Source organism: Schistocerca serialis, chromosome 2 (genome assembly GCF_023864345.2).
Source record: "Schistocerca serialis cubense isolate TAMUIC-IGC-003099 chromosome 2, iqSchSeri2.2, whole genome shotgun sequence".
Taxonomy (NCBI): Eukaryota; Metazoa; Arthropoda; class Insecta; order Orthoptera; family Acrididae; genus Schistocerca; species Schistocerca serialis.
Window position 1 is genome coordinate 398562921 of NC_064639.1, and position 1315 is coordinate 398564235.

The window sequence follows — 1315 nt, forward strand, 5'->3', positions numbered from 1 at the left end:
AAAAACATGAGCAGTATGAAATGAGCAAAGATTGTCAACAGAAACACAGCTTACACCGATTGATGTCTGGTGCAGGAACTAGCAGTTCTCACTCACCATAAACACATGTCACGTATTGCAAATAAATAGAAGGAAAGACCGAATTTTATTCTTTTATTCGCCTGACGTTCAGTCATTTGAAACCATAAAATATATAGGAATATGCGTAAGTGCAAAGACAACATTGTGGTAAAAGAAATTGTAAGTAATATAGATCCCGAACTGAGAGTCACAAGAGGAATTCTTAGAAATGTGGTTCGCCCACGAATGACATTCCTGAAAGTTGTTCTCCAATAACGGCCACTTTTCTGATCGAATTAACGTAGGAAATAGTTGAGGTCCAAAGAAGAGCAGCACGTTTCGTCACCGGTTCTCTTCGTAATCTAGCGAGCGTCATTTTTAATCTAATTGCAATGTAGACTGTATGAGAGAGGCTGTGCGTCACGGAGAGATTTGCGGTTAAAATTTCCAGAATGCACGTTCCAAGCAGAATCAAACAACACCTTTCTCCCCACCCTCTCATATCTGTCGAAACTGCAATGGCGGTAATCTCAGAGGAAGTCGAGCGGACACGGAGCCTTTCCGACTTTCCGACAGTCGTTTCTCTTCGCACATCTTTCGCAGATGAACTCGGAAAGTACTCTCCGCCGCCTCCTGTAACTTGAGCTTCTTCCGGCGTATAAAATGTTCAAATAACTTACGGAGATGCAGCAGCGTGACGGCTTCGACAAATGCCGATATTTCGACAGGTAATCAAACTTCCATATTCAAGGCACAAATGCGCATCTGTGCCTTGAAAATGACTTCTATGCTCATTCGTCACCCGGCTGCATTCCCGTATGTTATGTGAATGCGGCAATGTAGCTTACGGAGTGCAGGTGCGGAAGTAACAGTGGGGAAAAGTAAAAGAAAATGTTTCAGTAAATCGAAGCGAGAATAAAGGACACTGTTGTTTGTCAAGTCGCAAGAGACGTTCACGCTCAAATGATGTTTCGAAAAGCCAGTAATTCTATCACAGCAACTGGGTTCCGGGAAAACTGCCTCTGAATGTGTGATTGTTTACTTTCTATGAAACAAGAAGGTCACTTTCGCAGAAGAAAAATTGCTAAGGTGGCAGCTTCCTTCATCTACTGCACTCGCAATACTCAGATTAATAACTACCGTTTACTCAATTGTATACTTCAATGATAGTCCTGCTTCTTCTTTTCATACAAATAAGTAAACTAGCTCAAGTGCAGTTATAAATTCGTAATCGTTTTCAGAAGACGACTTAGCG